The sequence below is a fragment of the Lepidothrix coronata genome, unplaced genomic scaffold (assembly GCF_001604755.1).
Source record: "Lepidothrix coronata isolate B3197 unplaced genomic scaffold, Lepidothrix_coronata-1.0 Scaffold71, whole genome shotgun sequence".
Lineage (NCBI taxonomy): Eukaryota > Metazoa > Chordata > Aves > Passeriformes > Pipridae > Lepidothrix > Lepidothrix coronata.
In genome coordinates, this window is record NW_016690251.1 from 5,901,165 (window position 1) to 5,920,785 (window position 19,621).

A 19,621-nucleotide genomic window follows, 5' to 3' on the forward strand; every position below is an offset into this window, starting at 1 on the left:
CTCGACGGTTTGTCCCTGAGGCAAGCTCTGAGAATCTCTAGAGCTTTTAGCCACTAGTCTCAGAGCAGCAACTTCCAGCCTCATATATGGAACTATCACTCAATGAATACACCAAGCACGAGGGAAGCCCTTTGTGATAATATCTTATCACTTCTGCCTGTGTTACCTTGAATAGCCAGACAGGTTCATGCAAGTGTAGTAGGGGAAGTGATCTGAACTCTTCTACTGGTGGCATCAAGAACTTGTTAGAGTGCTCAGAGCCAACACTGAACCACTTGAAGCATCATACTTGAATATTGACCTGTGACCAGGTCACTTCTTTGCCACATCTCAGCTCCACATTCAATTCCCCAGTACACACTCCCTACATCACAGAAGAAAACGGGAGCCCTCTCACTTTCTCATGTTGGGTTAAATGTGGATGTTAAGTGAACATTTCCTCCTGCCAGTTGGGTTTTCATAGAAGATACACCAGTAATATTTAAAATTAAAAGAGGAATAAAACGCAACTCTTGAAAATTCTTAGGTCTTAAAATTGAGACTGAAATAATTCAGTTTGAAAGAAAGATTGTCATTTGTTTTGGTGGGCTCTGAATCAGGTTCTTGGAGCTCAGAAGCACAGATGGGAACATGAAACTAGCTACAGAATTTCCATCTTGTTGCATGGCCTGACTTTTCATCATTTTATTTTGTCCTACTTTGGGGAAAAATTCATAATCTTGAAATACTGAAATGTCTTTGATAATTTAACATTAAAACTGAAAATATAGCATAATAGTCTGTCAAAATAAAAGGAAATGAAAAAGACAATGTGAAAATGCAAGCAAAATCAATTCATGGATTTTTTTTTTAATTGAAACATTTGCAAACATATCTGTCAACAGTATAGTTGGGATGGAAATAGTCCTGCAAGAAATTATTTTGATGAAACTACATTTTTCCAAAGTAAATGTAAAGGTAGCAGTCTTGGCACAGCAACCCTGACTGCCAAAGACATTTCCAAAAAGCCTTTCCTGAATTACAGAGGTTCAGTTCTTCTGAAAGGAGGGGGTAAGGAGGGTTTTATGCCAACTTCTTGTTGATAACACAGGGCCATTAAGGGATATTTCAGTGTTTGGTTTAAATTAGAGGAGCCTCATTGCTGCACTGTATATGAAGCCAAGGGAGTTTAAAGGTTGAACTTGCCAGACAGGATCTGAACCCTTCTGAAAAGCCTTTGCAATCACAGCTGTCTGGAACCTGATACTGAACAAAGCACTTGTACTCAAAAGCACCTTCAGCTTAAAGTGGTCATTGAGGAAAAAACCAAACAACCAACCATTGAGGAAAAACTCCCAGCAAAGTCACAGTATCCCCTCTACACCCATTTCCACAAAACCTTTGGTCAAGGCTTTTTATGCTGCCAGGGAAGTGGGCTTTGTCAAAATTAAGAGATGTATCAGAGACTCTCAGAGCACAATGTAATGTCACTAGTTGTGACCTTCAAATACAAGCAGGTGTGATTCTATGTAAGTGAGATTAGACTAAAGTGGCCATGAAAGGTCGTGCTTTTATCTTACACTACTTACATTTTTGAGAGGCGGGTCATATGATGAGCTATAAAATGAGTGAGAGTCCAGCACAGCACTTGGGGAAGTCTAAAACTGACAGGAGAGGTACTCATTTGCAGGTGAAGAAGTAGAACACTGTGACACAAGACACAATTCCTTTTGCCAGAGAATGGTTGAAAAGTTGTGCCCTGGTGGCACCTGCAGACCTGCTGCTGCACAGACAGTGCAGAAAGCCTTGAACTATAGCCTGCTCTCACAGAGACACTAGACAACATCCAAAAATATACCCACTGAATTTCTTACTTGGCTTGGATTGTGCCAGTTGGATGGTGGGTTAATGTTCAGTGTTGTGATTTAAGACTAGAAAGTCAAGTGTATATCTTCAATTACTGGAGTGTCCTTAAACTGAGAGTGATTTGTAGAATTAAAAAAAGATTACTAAACATTATTGGGTCAAGTAATTGCTTGATCAAATGACTTTTACAGCAAACCGTACAGAACGTACAATTCACAGTTCATTTTCTGGGATAATCACATAATAAGCAGGAAAATTGGCCAATTTATCAAAAACTATTATTATTTTGTTTGATTAGGCTTGAGAGCATTATGCTAAATACAGCTTCTACTCACTTGAATTTTGGTTTCTGAACTGCCACTGGTAGCACAGGTGAATGCTATTGCAAGAGTGGCTTTGAGCAAAACCATACCTAAAACTCTTTGAATTAAGAGGATAAATTTTGTTTTACTTAAAGGGAGGAAGTAAAACTAAATTGACACCTAGTGGAAGATTTTACAGACTGCTGAGGCAGTAACCCTCCAATCTATATTGGAAAGGACTGGACACTTGCCAGCTTCTTTAATCTCTTTAGTAAATAGAGAAATCTTGCTGGTAATATATTTTCTAGAAATATATGAGTATTTGAGCTGAAATATTTCATGAGCTTTTTTGACCTTAAAGCTATGACCAGCCTTTGTAACATTATAAAGTGAGACTATATGCTAGAAAGTACCTAAAATGACCCAGTATAACCTCTTTAATAGTATAGTCAGGAAATACTGGGCGCAGTGGGAATGAAAGAAATTTTTTTTTTAATTTTTTTTACATTGATATACAGACTTTTTGCTATTGTACAGTGAAAAGAAGAAGTTAAGTGGCACAGCAATAGGGTCAGAATCCTGACCTATTAATTCACGTTTAACAGAGAAAAGAACCAATTAAATAAGAATTGTGGGAAATGGAGTTTGCCAGTTTAAGTGCAGAGAAGTCACAAAATCTCAGGCTGCCACTCTGAGGTGGAAGCATAAATTGTGCAGAGATACCAAATATTGGTCATAAGTTAATTACATCTCCTTCAGTGGAGAGCAGGTGACAGTGGCACAGCTGGAAAAGCACTTTAGAAGTAGCTAAATCTGAGCAGGTACATCTGGGAAGGAGAGCAGAAAAATGCCACACAAGTGAATCAAATTGAAATATGTAATGGAGTAAAAACCAGGAGAGAAAGGAACATTGCTTGCCTATGGGAAGGGACAAACTACTTCCCAGATAGGAATTTTACCATCAGCATTGTGATCTCCATATCAGCAGAGCTTTGGAATGCTGCAGTTAAAAAAAATAATTCATTGCTCAGGACACCCTGAGATTACCTGGGGTAATTAGCACACAGAAGGCTGTTCAAGTATTTTAAAAAAAAAATAATTAAAAAGACAAAATGAAAAAAAAGAAAATAAGACAGCAATGTCAGAGTACTTCAGTGTCACTGTGAGATAAGCCAACCTTAGGCACATGTACAGCACCGATCTTGTAAACTAAAGTGTCTCGCCTTCACAATGTTTTACCTCAGGAAAACAAAGGTGTATTAGTTACCCTGAGGGAAAAAAAAAAAAAAGCTGCTCCAGCCCTGATGAAGACAAGTAGTCAGTTTAATTTATTGTAAGGTAAGCAGAAAGGCTGTGCCTCAATAAGAAGGCAGCATTGGCCTCACAGACTTAGCCAGAGGCAAGCACCTGAAGTGTCACCTTCCCCTTCGTATTTGTAGTGACACAATCCACATTTGTTAGCTTGCTCTAACAAGCTCATCTGTCTTGAGCAACAAAGGCAAAACCTTCTATCTTAGTTTTGAGGTCAAAGGCAAAGCTTAGAGAAGGTTATTAACAGAATCAAACAGATTCGGAATTACTGGGAAACTGTTCTGTTCTATTTAAAAAATTGGTTTGTTTTTGTTTCCAAATTTTTAAGGGTTTTTCTTTTGCTTTCAGTAACATAATGCACCTATCATCATCTTTTGTTGAAGCTGCTACTTTTTCCTTGCCTTCAACACACACCAATACACCAATTCCCATATCCCACTCCAGATTTCTTCTGAAAATGAAGTTTTTTATACAGGATAAAAGTTGTACCTTCCTCTGACATTAAGGATCAGACACTTCTTCCCCAGGAGCTTCTGGAAGTGAACACCCCCAAGGAGTAACAGTCAGCAATTTCAAAACCAGGTCATTTAAATTAAAGGGAAAAATCCAGACTTTATAGATTAAAATGGAGGCAAAGCCATAAAATTCATATTAAACATAACATAAAATCAGGACCAGTCTAGACCTTTTTTGTTACAATTTGCTGATGAAGCAAGAGTGAAACCTTACCTAGGAGAAAGGCCAGTTTCTCAAAACTAGCACACAATCTGTCAGGCTTCTCCTCTGAAACTGTGCAACCGTTTTCTCCCATCCTTTCAGGGGCTCTGTGTTCAGGTAAGAGGACTCTTTATTAGCAAGTGGGATATCAGGATTACTCCTACTCTAATAGTTGCATACACAGAGACTGGAATGCTTTTCCAACTGAATTGTTCTCTGAGTTTGAACTGAGACCACTGGATTTACCTCCTGTACACATTTGAGAACATTTTTGTGCATTAAGGGTATATGGTCATATCAAAGAGTAATTCTGATCCTCTGCTAGTGGCTAGAGAATTTATAATTAATAAATTCTCCCTATACAATTTGAAAACTCTCAGTAAGTTACAACCTGAGTGGAAGGCATTCAGCTCACAGTAGGATCTGTAGGGGTGGTAATAAACTGGTCTTCCAACTCTATCAGTTCAGAATTAGCTGAACCTCATTTAAAACAGAATATTAATCTATTGATAATAAAATGTGGGATAAATGCATCACAACCACAGGCTGTCAAAATCTAAGCCAAATTATGGGAGGGGGACGTGGGGGGTGGGAAACAGCACAGGAACTGGCAATATGAGACATGACTATCACATGGAATGAAGTGGTCAAATCCTTGGTGTTTGCAAACAACTTGCATATCTCCACCAAAGCAATCACAGTGGATGCCTGCCACAAAATGCAGCAAACAAATCATTAGTGCAGTTCAACCAGGATAGCCTTCTGCTCCATTATTTAGCATAACCAGTTATTTGGGTACCCTTCTTTTAGTTCAGACCCCCTTGCCCCTCTGCCTTTACCTTTGACAACCACTGATTGTTTTCCGTTCTTGTGACTTCACTGACCTGCAAAAGAACATGTGAAAGAACTTAAATGCAGAGAAAAAAACAAAATTAATTTACACTCATTTAAAATTACATTAGAATTAACAAGTGACCTTTCATTTCACTCTAATTTTTAACTGAAATTCAATCTATCTGTACTCAGAGGAACATATAAGGCGTGATTTTCAACACTGGCTCCATTTTTTTTCTAGCTTTAAATGGAATTAGCCTCATCAGGGACAAAAAAAACCCAACAAAACAAAGCAAGCTAGGGACCTCTCAAAAATTGCACAGTTTGTGCCAGATAAGAACACTGATAAAATTTCCATTGAAATTGCTGTGGTTTGGAGCTTAATCCTCAGCACCAGCATGTAACTGTACTGGCCAGTGAGGGCTGCAATATGTGAGAGGCTCACAAAATCCCTGCCCAAACACACAGCACCATGGTACCATATCAAGTGCTCTCCTTTGTGTTATTGTCACCTGCAAGAGAGATAACATGTGCTCAAGCATTACTCTGAAGACTGTGGTACGAGGGAGAGCCAGTATATCCACTATCTTGTCTCTAATAAAAAGATCTGGAGGCAGACAGCAGGGTGAAGTTACCTCCTTTGTGTTGGGGATTAAACCTATCTAAATGGTCCCAGATCTAGGAGAGGTACAAAATCAGTTCAAAATAGAAGCCTGGGAGAGTATCTGAGATGGGAAAGAAGATATGCTGGCTCAGACCCTCAGCATGAATGGCAATGATACATGATGATAGTCTTGTTTAGCTGGATCAGGAGACCTGGGCAACCAAAGACCCAATTATTAATTGAATTACTCAATGATCTGTATGATGAAAAACATCTTAACAATAGTCCACAATCTACCAAATATAAAGATCCAAACTATCTAATTCAAACCTTACACTCACTCCAAGTATTTAAAGATGAATGATTGTGATCTTCACTCATATGTTCTTTACAATGCAGACCTGAAGGTGTCACACAAGTCCAGGGACAAGCAAGTCCCCTGTACTGCACTGTCACAACATGTTGAGATCAGCTGCACATTTGCTCTCCCCAACCAGAGGATCAGTGCTGAACCCACCACCTTTGATGGTAGCTGGCCACAGTGTTCTGCAGCACAGAATTGTTACTTGGGAAAAGACGCAGAAACCCACTGTACACCCAGGAACCTGCTGATGACAAAGCCTTGCCTGAATCCCAGATGTCTGCACCACTCCCAGGACCCATTTTCACATGCATACATTTACTTCTTAGTGGACTTAAGCTCAGCCTGAATTTAAACTGTCCACAAGCACCATCTGCCCTCACCAAGAGCACAGTACTTGTTCCTGTCCGGGGTTCCAGCAGCCCACCCTGGGACCTGGAAACAAGCAGGTTGCTGCACAAGCCAACAGATGGCTGTCTTGCATTTCTTTCCATTGACAATCATATTTGCTACAGAGAAACAACTGTTCTCTTGAATCTATTTCCCATCAGGATTCTACACGATTTTGCAAAAAGAAAGAATAAGAAATTATCTAAACTGTTCCACCTTGAATATGGAGAAAATTTTAACTATGACACGAGTGCTGCACTGTTTAAATACGTGACTGCTGTACTAAATATTCATTTTTTTTTCTCATTAGGCCTCATTAATTTCTATACCAGATTTTTTCTGCTTTTATTTAAACCTTTTCAGTCTATGTACATTCAGCAGAATTAAAACAATAAATGCACATGGATATAATTATCATGCAGCATAACTACACAAGAGTACCTGGTCCACACTACTCAGGAAATCAGAAAAATGACCCTTTAGAATCTCTAAGTCAGTAGTTACTTATACACCCTAAGCAGACTTGGCTGAATACTACAAAAAAATACTGAATAATTTTGTCATAAGCACTGTCAGCTCATTCAGTTGTTATTTGTGGCTTATTATTAACAACCGCATATGTGTATCTGCATGACAAACGTTTTTAGCCCTGAAGATGTTTATGAATCCTAAATACTTCACAAATAGTCAGTGAATAATTATCCATGCTGGAAAGTAATATTGCAAGTCATTATGGGTTAGATCTTTTCAGTGATTTTCTCATTTTAACAGACTAAATTTTCTAACCATAGTGTAGAAACAGAGGACTTGCTTAAGCAGACAAATCAAATGCCTAAAAAGAAATAACAGATTCTGAAAGAACTAGTAGCAGGAGATAGTTCCTAAAAAAAAAAAAAACAAAGCCTTTTTAATAATTGCTTTTTTTTTTTAAGTGAAAAGAGTTAGTAGAATTTTTGAGCAATTAACACATTCATAGAAAACCTGATCAGTTCAGAAATAGGAGAAAAGGAAAAAAAGATTAATCAGTTCCATAGCTCATCAAGAATAATTTTGAACACTTCTAGTCCTTAACAGACTTAAAGATTTACAATTAATCACCATTGTCAGAGTGAAATCCCCTCTATTCTTTAAGATTTAAAATAAATTAGACTTCATTCTGGACAAATTCATTGTTCAAAAGACATAATAAGCACCACTTGAAAGAGGGTATAGTTCAGATTAGCAGATAAAAGAGCTAAAGCTACAGATGTTTGCATGGATACCAATTTTAACTCAATTTTGTCTCTATTCACTTCTGTGTTTGGCATTCCCCAGAGGACATGCATGTCAGATATATACCAGCAAATATTCCTGTAGTGGTCACTTGAAAACGAGTAATTTCTTTTCTACCATCCTCTGTCCACAGAAAACTTTGTGGAAGAATCCCCCTTTTTAAATGCTTTAGCCAAAAGCAATAATATTTTGGATTTGTGACACATTCTTGAAACTTCATGGAATTTGCACTCCTTTATATGCAGGAGTCAGAAAAAGGCTGGTTTCTCCTCTTACGAAATATAGGAAATGCAATATGAAATGTAGACTTTAGGACTCTCTTCCAGGAAGAGAAATAAGGACAGAAGACAGTAGGATAGTATTTTGTCATTAAAATGCTTATAGTTTTGTTGCCCAGATTATTTGACCAAACCTGAAATCCAGTTAGGGGTTGTAATTCCATTTACACAAATTTATTCTTTTTCAGAAAGCAGACTGCCTAGATTAAAACTCTTTTTTAAATAAGCATTTCTGTTGGAAAAGACCACAAACAATCCACACAGAAAAACATTTTAAAATTCACTATTCTAGAATGAAACCTAGAATCCTGATAAAAATACTTATGGCTCAGCCATTAACAGAACAGAAATGCTATCACATGACTGACATGCCAAATAAATTATTGCCTCCTCTGAACAGATGTCAAAAAGAATTTATAGCTCAAAGTTACTCAGGTAATCATCCTAAACAAATATGCTTGGAAAAACACCGCTGCTAATTTCACAAGAGAAAGGAAAAATAAAACTTATCAAGTGTAATTTCTGCTGCTACTTACCTTAACACAGCAATCCTCTGTACGCAGCTGCTCACAAACCCGTGCTACCAGATGAAAGAGAGTGATGGTGATTAAGAGATATGCAAAAGGTTTCTTTTCTGTGATAACAGAAAAAATAAAATATCTACAGTTGCTTACTCTGGGGAGAGTTCACATGGTATCAAACCCTCATCTTGCATGGAACCTTTCACCAGAGTCCAATCTCCCCAAGTTGCTGAAGATTATGAAGATGGTGATCGGTACATTCACATGCTGGTGAACAGGAACAGGCAGAAGACCAGGGACACGACACTGATTACAGTCGTGATATTCCTGAGGTCCTTTTTGTTCCATCCACCCTGACACTTCAACCTGCAACAACGTTTGGAAACTGGAGAGTGAATAAGGAACTCTCATTTCTTCTGCAAATAAAGACAATCTTGCCTTCATTGTGATGCCTGGGTGTATTTTTTGAAAGCATATACTGCACAGCAGGTTTTTAATCTGGAACAATCAATGGGCAAAATTTTTTGTGTAGCACTAGAAAAAAATCCCGGTGGCCAGGTTTTTACTGGAAAACTATGTAGCCCACATATGATAGCAGAATATATTAAAAGGCAGTATATTTGTGAAGTGAAACAACAACAGGTAAACTGTTTCTGGTCCAGTAGTTGACACAGCTCACAGTCTGAGGGCAAGTTTTATAGTTTACGTAAGTCCTTGCACTATGGGGACTCACCAAACAAATACCACCACAGTCTCAGCAGAGAACCAATCTCCTTTCAGACTCTCAGCAACTCTTCAAATCTGTGGTCTCACTATCTTGCATACAGCAGGTCTCCTTCTTGTAGGACTTTATTTATTTGAAGAGATGACTGTATTCCATTGCCAAGATGCTGGGAATTGTCCAGACTGCTGAGTTCTGCTGAAGCTGTGTGAGCTCTTCACAGACACTCATCTCCATATGTGGCTGATATAGTGATGGACAGTCTCTCCTCAGGAGCAGGCTGTCACCCACAGAGGAACCATCACAGCCAGAGCTCCTTAACATATGCCAAGGTTACATTCACATCTACATGAAACTTAAAATCCCTACCAGCAAAAATAACTTGTGGCATTGGCTGTGGACAAGAATGACATTCTGCAAGTCTTCCCTGTAAGTGCACTGGAGAGGGCACTGTAGAGAGGGACACTATGGAGTGTTGCCAGGACTCCTATCAATACAAGTACTCGTTCATTCCAGTGTTGATGGACATTATCAACAGCTCCTTATAAGCAGGCTGCATTTCATATTTACAGCTAATGCATTCATAATGGAGCTATCAAACCTTTTCTTGTTACTTTAATCTGCTTTCAGATTTAACTAAAACTTGGGATTCTGCCCTGCAGTCTCCACCCCTTCTTTTATCAAATTCCCTGCTGCTTCAGAATATTTTACTTTTTATGTTTCTGAGTTGAAGCTTGTGAGGTCTGCTGATCTGGCAATTGAACAGACCAGAACTGGACTTCTAGATATGGACAGGACATCTCATGCTATTGCAAAGTCTTTAAGACAGTGCTCCTCACACCTTTAGTGTCAAGCTCTTGAGTTTCTGCAGTTGCTCACAGTCATGCCCAAGAATTAGGCATTAGGAAAATTCCTATCAGAAAATGTTTAGAGTTTCTGATGTAGGAGATGATGCTCAGACTGCAGTCCTTGACCTCCTTGTCAGGATGTAGCATCTTCAGCAGCCCACTGTCACTGGAGCTGACTTAAAAGGCACAAGAGGGGCAACTGGGCTTTGCCCTCATTTCTGCAGTTATTCTTTATGTTCATTTTAGGAGTGTTGATAACATTAGGTTGCTATGAACAGACTTTTTTCTACATGAGCTTATGCTTGGCTATTTCAGATTCACTGGCAAACCATAGGAATCCCATTCCTAGATACAGTGTCTTCTTGGAAGATTGGTGCCCACAATCCAACTGGTCTTCAGAAATACCTAAATGGTTACATTAATATTTGTCTTTTGTTACTATAATGCACTTAATAACAGCATATGTCTTTTAAAAATATTATAATCTTTCTCCATCCAGCCACTTACTGGAAAATTCATGAATTAACATTCTCAGTTTTCTGACTGAGACAGGTCCTTAAATCTACGAGGTATGGTTCATATTCAGCCTAAGAACAGTAAGAGTCAAAATTATCCCCACAGAAGCATTGCTCATACTAAATGAACTTGCTGAAATAAAATAAAAAAATGTTTCCAGAAGGTAGAAATGCCACAGTCCTCATCACAACTGGTATCCTTTAATCCCTTTTAGAAGAGATCTGATTAAAATTAAATCTAGAGATATCCCCAGCTAGAAGCTGAGACACATAGCTGGAGAAGCTTACTCACTAAATCAATATTAAATCAGCAGTTTCTTGTCTTGTAATGGTTGACTGTGGACTCTACTTATTCTAAAATCAGTGATAAAGTACTTATTGACTATGATGGAGCAGAACTGACTGGACTATGGTGCTGCCCTTTAGGAAATACCAATCATAGGTAATAATACAACAAGGAACTAGAACAAAGAAGATCTAGATTCATCTCATAGCTCTTCCCTGTGAGTGAAACAAAAAGCCACGTCATTCCTCTGTACCAGAGCTGCCAGATCAAAACCAGAGCAAAGAAATTTTCCATTCCTTCATTTCTTGTCTTAGTCTAATAGGGAGAGAGAATATTGATCCCCATCTCTTGCTATCCTGAACATAATACTTGTAGCAACATAGAATCGTAGAATGGTTTGGGTTGGAAGGGACCTCAAAGTTCATCTAGTTCCAACCTCCCTGCCATAAGGCAGGGACACCTTCCACTAGACCAGGTTGGTCCAAGCCCCATCCAGCCTGGTCTTCAACACTTCCAGGGATGGGGCAGCCACAACTTCTCTGGGCAACCTGTGCCAGTGCCTCACCACCCTCACAGTAAAGAATTTCTTCCTTATATCTAACCTAAATTTCCCTTCTTTAAGTCTGAAGCCATTACTCTGCATCCTATCACTACAGCTCCTGGTGGAGTCCCTCTACGCAGCTCCCTTGTAGGGCCCCTTCAGATACTGGAAGGCTGCTCTGAGGTGTCCACACAATCTTCTTTTCTCCAGGCCGAACAGCCCCAAATTTCTCAGCCTGTCAACAGCATAATCATGAAATGCTCTTGTATGCACTGAACCCTGTGGGCACAAGCCTAAAACTGCTGAGACTGGTACCAAGAGCTGTTTGAGCTCACGCTCACCTACTGGACATGTGGCTCTGGGAGCCACCTTCTCCTGTGCAGCTGCACAGAAAGCCCTAATTTAAACACCTATAAAGCAGAAGCAGCTGAGGTAAAACTTTGAACACACCAATGTAGTTTTCCAAGAAACGAGCTCCGGTATCTCCTCTCTGTGCTGCAGCACTGATGTTTCCTTTGCCACAGACAGGACATCACTCATCTCTCTCTCCCCAAGTACAGATGTCTTACAAGTCAATTCTGTGGTTAATGCAGGCTGACAAAAGGAGGTTTATATACTGTGCAACAATACCCACTGTCGCTCACTGGAGCAGAAGATACTTCAAGGGCAGCCTTCTCCTCTGTGACACAACTACTGCTTCCCAAACAGCGCAGATGACTTGCAGCAGTAACGCTGCTTTCTGCTCCGAGTCCCCCAGGTACACTGTTAACTCCCCTCTTGTGGCAGATGTGCAGGTTAATCGGTATCTCAGCCTGCAGTGGTCCAGCTAATTTAAACACACACTCTGTGGAGAGTAGAGAGCCTGAAGGAAGTGGGAGGGGAAAGCTGGTGGGCTTTGAAGGAAGAACAGCCTGCTAATTTCTGCAAAAACTGAGCAAGAGACAGATAAAACTAAATTAGTGATCTATTAAACATAAATTAATGACATCTGCAAATGAAACGATATCTAAAATAATCACTCTAATAGCAGGATCTCTGGTGAGCATTAATGCTTAATTTTTTCTTGTATTTGATGAAGGCATCTATTAATTAAAAATATTTATACAAGGTAGAGGCTTGACAAGAATACTCTGTGCAGCTGTTCTTAAGGGAGCTGCTTCTGTTAATCAGCTATTTCAGAAGAAAATACCTCTACTCTATGCAAAGAAGGCAAGATTGTACTTCAATAAATCATATTTAAGGCCTGTGGTTTCTAAATATCCTCTGTGGCTAGAATTAGATGAAGTAGTCTGCTTTCTACAGATCATATAATACACTTTCCATTGTTTAGTTAGCTTGTACTGAAAAGAAACCTTCATCTTATCCTCCCCCTCTTTTACCCCCCTTTTATTGTTAACCTTTTATTGAATTGTTGAACATCCAATTACAAAAGCAGATGATATGATATGCATGAACGTATTGTACAAATGGGGAGGACAAAGCTAAACCACACATTCAATAGCAAGTATGAAAATATTATCAGACATTGAGGCAGAGACAAACCAAGACTGTGTGTCATTAATGAGACTATTCAAAGTAATTTTGATGGAGTTACAATTCTATTGTCATCTAGGACTGAGAAAGAATCACTTATCATTTGAAAAAAGAATTGTTAATCATTATGCAGCTCTCTGGGGCACTAACTCTTTCAGGATTTTGTTCTTTGTCTCCTGTGCCCTCCTTTTTTCCATTCTTCCCCCCCCCCCTCATCTTTTCACTGCTGTGAAAACAGAGAGGATTAGAAGTTGTCCTGACACATTTCATTGTAAGGTTGCTAGTTTTGTCTTTCAGCATTTATTAGTTTGAATTCTGTATGAGGCACCTGTTGGCTGATGAGAATAAATCAACAGGAAGGTCACAGATGGGTTTGTATTGTACTCTTGCCTTTTTAAGCCTGTTGAGAACTCACTACTTTGCTATGCAGGAATAAATGCTGGAGAGAAGGCCAACCACACTGTTGAACAGTATTTCATTGTGTGAACTGTGTAGGTTCCTTGAACAGAAGTTAAGATTAAAATCCTGTTGCTAATATTGTCACAATTAACTCAGGCCAGTGAGGGCAGGAGTCTCAGTTCATGACACCAGTTAAGTAAGTCACAGTTAAACTGCTCTACCACAGCTCTTGGGATGTTGCATGAGAAGAAATGAGCACTGCAAAAAGGCACTTGGAGAAATAAAAAGGGAAGGTGATGTATGGATGCAGCTTTCTGAAAGCTCTGATAAAAAGGCTTGCCTGTGCAGTCCATCATGCTTGCTAAGTCAAGGATGGGTGGCATAAGAGCAAGTGATGAATGTGTTAAATTGCTTAAAAGTGGATAAGGGGAACAGCCTGGGACTCTGACAATGATTGCTTTTGCTTATGCTACTGCTATGATAAAACACTGTGGCCAGTCATGTGGGAACGACAGAGTAACTGCTGCAGGCCCCCCTCCCTTTTTAATCCAAGGGACAGAGCTGAAGTGAACTCTGGAGTAAGGAACATTTCTTTTAGAGAAAGGGAAATAAAATAAAATGCATTTTAACAAATGACTTGATATATATTATGGCTCATGAGAACGTCCAGTTCCCCATGCCCTTTACAGACTGCAGCAGGCTTTACAAGGAGATCTGTTCCCCAGCAACACTGCCCATTTCTTTCACTACAGTATATCCATAAGAACATGGCCTGAGGAATGGAATACAAAACCAATTCCCTCTTTTTGGATAGGGAGGGAAGGAGATGTAGCCCTCCAAAACTCAAAAGCCTTTCTCACCTGGCAGTCAGCTCCACAGGCAGCTCCACTGCCCCATCCCAAGAAGATGCACCATTCCCATGAAAGGAGAATTCAGCACTGATGAGGCCAGAAAGGGGGAGCAAGGGTCACTGTGCTCCATTCCGTCCCAAGCCTTGCTTATGCACTTTGATTGAACATGAGGACAGTCCTAGATACTTAGCTGAGTTCTGAATTGCCCAGAAAAAAAATATTCTTTCTCCTGTGTGACCCCCAGAATCCTGATTTTTTAAAATATTATATTTTCTCTATTATTAAAGATATACATTATGGATACATCCACAACATTTTACATCTGTGGCCAGTTATACCTCCTTTTTTTCCTTAGTAAAAGATACATTTACACATTCGGATTTGTATTGTTTTTAATCAGATTGGGTGTTTGATTAAATATTTCTTTTTCTCATACAATTTTTTTCACTGATCCCTACAGCTTGGAACACCAATGCCAAAGTCAAAGCATAGCCAGAACATCCTTTCATGTGCTAAGTGAAAGCATTAAGAGTTGGAAGTTAAATTCATTCATGGCAAAACTTCCACTGGCTTCAGTGAATGTTGGAGTTTTCCAGGTTATTTCAATATACGAAGAGACAAATGTTATAATGCAATCTACTGTAATTTTGTTCAACTTTAAGGAACATTCAAATGAGAAGTAATTATAAACAACAGGGAAAAAATTGCTCCATTTCTAACGAAGAAGAACAGTTTCGAGTGTTGGTAAATTAGGTTCCTTTTTCCATAAATACAGTGACTTTCCAATTCCAATTCCATTTCTGAATCCAGATTCAGATGCTGTATGTATTGGCATGGTAGAAATACATACTTTCAGCTTTAAGAAATTATTCCAGTAACAATCAAGTAAGAACTCTCAAACTTTTAGCATTTACCCATCATTAACGTACAGCATGAATTGGCCTCTTCCCCAGACACTTCATTCAACAATAAATTCTGATGACACCAACCCAATGAGCTGCAAAGCAGAATAGACAATAGAAAACCAAAAAGAATCATCAGTCTGTCTCTAAATGTTGGTGAACTGGCATTATTAATGTTTTTTTTTTCCAGTTCCATCCATGTGCACCATGCTGCACAAAACACGCAGTGCCAGCTCACCAGCTCACATAATTTGTCGTCTTTCTGACAAAGTTAATGGATCTATGTAAGTTTACCCCCCAGGTGAGAATGTGAGCCAACATTTAGACATGACATTGCTTTGATAAGCTTGCAATATAAAGAAGACGGTGGCGTGACAGGCAAAAGCCTCGTTGTGCAGGCAGAAACGAAGACAACTGTAGTCTGTCAGCACAGGTGAAAGAAGAGGGGCTGAAGAACAGAATAATAGTGATAAGTACCAGAATTTTATTTCATTACCCAGAGAAGATGTGAGGCTTTTTGCTGGCCATTTTACAATTCTTTCACTTGACTTGTTTACTGGTGGAAATGTTTGCCAAGGAACTTTGGAAAAATAGTGACATATGAACAATCTGTTGCGGCATATTGTAGTGGTGGTGTTTGTGCTGCTATAGTTACTAAGCTTTTAGCATTTTTGTAATTTGTCTTGAAAAAGCTGGAACTTGGCATGAAGTTTTTGGGCGCCTCTATGCTCAAGTCAGATGGTTTTGGTATTTTTTGTTACATTTCTCTATGTGAAGAAAAGCCTGAAGATATGCTGTGTCAAGGAAAAGGAAAAAGTGGGCTCAGCTGAAGAAAGAAACAGAAGGTGGGAAAAGAACCAAATGCATTGCAAGATTAGGAGAAACAGGTGCAAGCTTCTTTTCAAGGTGAGAAGAATATTTACAGGATACTCACAGGTCTTATGTAACTGCAAAATTAATCAGGTTAAGCAAAAAAGGCCTTGGGATTTTTTGCTTTCATTTGGTTTCTGAGCTGACCTGTAAGGTAGATTATCATTGCATGGTAAACGTAGACCAGAACCTCATGTTCAAGTACTTGAACTGTCTTATGGCTCTGCTGAGGTGGGACATAGAGCTACTAAACCTAAAATGTGGCAGAACAAGCAGAACAGATTCTTCTAACAGGAGAATTTTGTTAGAAAGAGGTCTAGAGAGGAACTGAAGAACAGGGAAAGAGCAAAAATGAAACAAAACCCAAATAAAATTGTTGGTAATTAATCAAAAAATAAGGAGAATTAAACGCCATATAAAAATCAGTTGTGTGGTCAAAGTACAGGTGGGGACCCTTCCCATCACTTCCTAGGGCTCTGTGTATGGGTACCTCCCCATTACTGCTAAATGCATATGAAATACTAATTTTCTGTCAGAAGAATAAGACTCTGTCCTCCCTCTCCCTGAACCACAGCCCACATAGAAAATCCTGTGCTCCTGCCAGGAGTCATCCTAAACACACAGAAAATCTTACCTGACACATGTTAGATTAATAAGGCATTTAGGTAGTGTTATGGAAGTCTTCACTGCTTGAATATCGTGTCTTATCACAATTCTGCAACAATTTTCTTGACACTTTGAACTTTCCAGAGGTTTTTCTAAGTGAGAAGGAGGCTGAAAAAGAAGTATTACAGTGCTGTTGATGAAACTGTTAACATCATGCTTGTTCTGTACCTCTCGGGGAAGAAAATATATAGAGAATTCTGTTTGCTTTTAGCATTTTGCCTTTCATAGTAGTTTAACAAGTGGATGCATAGAGAAGTTCATTACAGCTTTAAAACTGGTCAAAAAATTTTAAAAATTACACAGTGTATGTTTAACCAGCAGAATTGATTACTTAAGGAGAATGTAGTTTGGTGTGATTCAGTGGGATAAGACATGCATATGTATCATGAGGCATAACCTATCAACATTTGTATGGAAAGAGTAATATTCTTTATTACATTACCTGAAATATTTATCCATATCTACATATAAATTATGATGTGATATCAATGCACGTATTAGAAACAATTATGAACCAAAAAAACAATGGCTAGCCCAGACCTCACTGGAGGTTATTAGAAAGAAAATTCCCTTCTGGGAAGTTTATTCCACAATATATCTTCTAATTTACTCTTCAGGAGCTCACAGCAGCCACAGTTGCATATTGGATATGGCCCTCCAATACTATCTTGCAACATGACTACTGTGTTTTCTGATGTTCTCCCCATCAGTCTCTGTCCTGCTGTCTCATACCATGAAACACAAATTACCCATAAAAATGATAATTCTCTTATTAGTTTTAAAGGTCAAATCAAATGATGTGGAAAATATGCAGTGGTGTGACATATAATTTACATAATTGCCACAAAAACACGGCACTAAGGCTGTGTGAAAAAAAAAATAATCAAGCTTCAATTTAGGAAAAGCTGCCTGATTTGCACTGAGAGAAAAGGGAGGCTGCACCACCAACACAGGAACACCAGCAACCCAATGATCCCCACCCCATTCAGGTCTGAATTTACCTATTTTTCCCACCCTTTCCCCCCAAACATACACACACACACTGAAAAAGGGAAAATGAGAGAGATTTCCCACTAATCCTGGATTTTAAACTGATTTGTTTCTAGATGCGAAACGTAACTTCCAAAGTCTTTATGTAAGCACGCTACCCTTGAGTGAGGGGGTGGACACAAAAATGATATTCCCAGTCCTACCTGAGATGCCAAATGGGGACATGCACTGGAGCCAACGAGGTGTGAGCAGGGTCAGTGCTGGGGCCAGTCCCTGCCCATCCCCTTTGCAGATGTTGCTTTTCCCTCCCTTCGGCTCCCAAGTCAAGCAGGTCAAGGACTTCTTTGGCTTTTGGATGAAGGTGCTGCCAACACTCTCCTTCTCTTCCAGGGCTTGCCATAGTAGACATAGTTTGTGATCCTGTTTCTCCTCAGGACACAGTTCATGTGGGAATAAGCAGAGGCTTCAAATGCATGGGGTGCAACAGCCCAGCCAATATGGTTGTATTGGGAGGAATGAAACTCAGCTTATAGCTTAACAGCGACTTCCTAAAAGTGTTCACTTATAAAAAACAGACCCTCGATAAACATAGTTTGAATCCATTAAAGAAAAGCCAAACCCAAAACCACCACACAAAATCCAAGCTATTTAAAAGTAAACTTTGGATTATTTCTAATGCCCTGATACTACTTGATTACTTAAACTGATTAACAAGATGGCTGCCTTTGACTCACAATTTTGGAGGCAATTTATTCAGGAATTAGACAACTCAAAAAACTGGTAATAAACTTGACATCTGCCCATTTTTCTTATACTTTAGGGTCATCCCTTCTCCTCTGCCTGCCTGGCACACCAGGCATTATATCAGGCTTTCTGCTTGGCATCTCTGGCAGCTGACAAAATAATGCTTATTTCTGAGATGACTCCAGCAAGCTGTCCCTCATTGTGTCAGTGAAGTATTAACCCCAACTACATACTTGGTTACTATGACTCATTTTATTAGTATAACCTCTTGTGCTCTTGTATCTTAATTTATGTGCACTGTATTGATGATGAATACATTTATTCTGCTTCTTCTTAAAAATTAAATAATGCAAAGACAGCTTTAGCCTACTTTGATTAATTAAGGTTGATCTTACCTTAAAATAATTAAGCTGACAATAGGTGTCAACACATTAGAAAAATGGAGTATGATGATGAGGAAAAGGTGGCTTATTACATTATGTCTACATTTTGGATTTATAACTCAGTTCATTTCATATCATATATATTTATCATCCAGGTTCTTAATAGAACTTTTTAATCAGCAGAAGAGAGAGAGATCGCTTATTCATTTGACACATTACAAATTAATAAAAATGCAATGAATGACCAAATTCAAATGGTCTTTCACACCAGAAATCTTTCTGCTTCTGAAGTGCAAAGCTCTGTTATGAAATAGAAGAGCTGAAATTTTTTTAGCTATCAACGGGCATTCATTTAATTCACTGCATATATTAAAGGAATCCCCACAAGGTATCTATTCAAGGTCAAGTTATTTTACATTTCCATAATATTAAAAAGAGGAAAAAAGGTAATACAATGACACACTGAAAGAGGGCATTAGGTAATTAGATAAGGAACATTTGTGATCTGGGCATTCAGAAAGCTTTAAATTAATTTTAGAAGTGAGCAATACTGCATAATTCTTTTTTTTCTGATCAGACTGACATCAACCTCAAAATACAGCTGAGCTGGATTATACTAATGTCATGACAAAAGTCAGTTTGAAAATAGTTATCAGAGACACCAAAGGTGGAAAAAAATTCAACCAACACTGATCAATCCCTGGAATATCCCTACAGTTCTGATATATTACTAGAAATTCATACATATAATAATTGTGTGAATTTCCTTTTTTCTAAGCCTTCACAACATTACATATATGTTGATGTGTATTAAACCTCAGGAGTTAAACATATTTTTATAAAAATAAATTTATAAAAACCCAAGTACTACACATTCAAATGCCTAATTTTTACTACTCTATCCCTCCTCAACCCTAGCCTTTTTTTTCACCTGCCT

At 38.7% G+C, this 19,621-nt stretch overlaps 1 protein-coding gene across 12 annotated transcripts in view; it reads right to left on the reverse strand.

The window, feature by feature from the left end:
- SPTLC3 (serine palmitoyltransferase long chain base subunit 3) overlaps nucleotides 1-18,276 on the reverse strand; it is a 125,602-nt gene extending 107,326 nt beyond the window's left edge. For 6 of the 12 annotated variants that reach the window (XR_001875452.1, XR_001875451.1, XM_017818753.1 and 3 more), the window contains exons 1-4: nucleotides 8,451-10,359; nucleotides 5,015-5,059; nucleotides 4,188-4,282; nucleotides 3,107-3,147 (exon numbers count right to left, since the gene is read on the reverse strand). The gene's annotated coding sequence lies outside the window, so the exon portion shown is untranslated. Of the gene's footprint in view, nucleotides 1-3,106; nucleotides 3,148-4,187; nucleotides 4,283-5,014; nucleotides 5,060-8,450; nucleotides 10,360-15,058; nucleotides 15,084-16,535; nucleotides 16,676-17,760 lie in introns of those variants that run through there. The other 6 variants (XM_017818755.1, XM_017818749.1, XM_017818747.1 and 3 more) reach the window with 5 other exon arrangements.
- Between the last annotated feature and the right edge of the window lie 1,345 nt (nucleotides 18,277-19,621).